Below are 937 nucleotides of genomic sequence, written 5' to 3' on the forward strand. Positions count from 1 at the left end.
CTTCCCTGTCTTTGTAATGACATTTTGCTTTCTTCATGGACGATGTCCTTGATGTTATCTCACCACTCATCTAGTCTTCGATAATTAGTTTTCAAATCTATTCCTGAGATGGTTTTTTAATTCACATGAGATAGACTCAAGGTCTTATTTTGGCATCCGTGGACTTTTAAAAAAATTATTTTATTTTGAACTTGTACATGAATATTTGGTAGTTTGTTCCTCAGTCACCCTCTGGTTTGTTCTTACTGCAGAAATTGAGCTTCTCCAAGGACTGTTTGCACAGATGTAGTCAATGTATATTGTCCTGCATATTGTCACTGTTTCAATTTTTTAAAAAGGTATTTGCAAAGAAGAAATCATTGTACAAAATTCTATCATTCTATCTCCAGCATCATTTCTGTCCCCAAATCCTCAAATTCACCATCTTTGGCTTTTAGTGGTTAGTGTGTATAATAAACTATTAGATCAAGGGCTGGTCAATGGGAGATAGATGTGAAGGGAGTGGGTAGAAGTGGATGGGTATCCTGCGGGATGGTGGAGCAGGGAAATAAGTGGGTAAAGACACGTGTGCCAAAGGCAGGGACAATACTGACACTAATGGTTAACTCCACAATAAGGGATATACCTTTCATTTTTTCTATAAAATGCTGGCCTGTCTGATACTTCTCTAAATCTGAACATTCAGATTAAGACAGACTAGGAAGAAGGATTGGCCATCCACTTCTAAAATAGTAGGCCTCTGAAAACCCTATGTACAACAGAACATATGTAGATAACAGAAAGGGCAACCGAGGTTGAGCTTTCAAGTATGGAAATACAAAGGAAGAGGAACCATTGCAAGTAGGCACTAGTGATTGGAACATGGAATGTGAGAACCATGAATGTAGGAAAATTAGATATTGTTAAGGAAAAAATGGAATGCATAAATATTGACATA

Source organism: Elephantulus edwardii, unplaced genomic scaffold (assembly GCF_000299155.1).
Source record: "Elephantulus edwardii isolate Elephantulus edwardi_28Jun2011 unplaced genomic scaffold, EleEdw1.0 scaffold00093, whole genome shotgun sequence".
Classification (NCBI taxonomy): domain Eukaryota; kingdom Metazoa; phylum Chordata; class Mammalia; order Macroscelidea; family Macroscelididae; genus Elephantulus; species Elephantulus edwardii.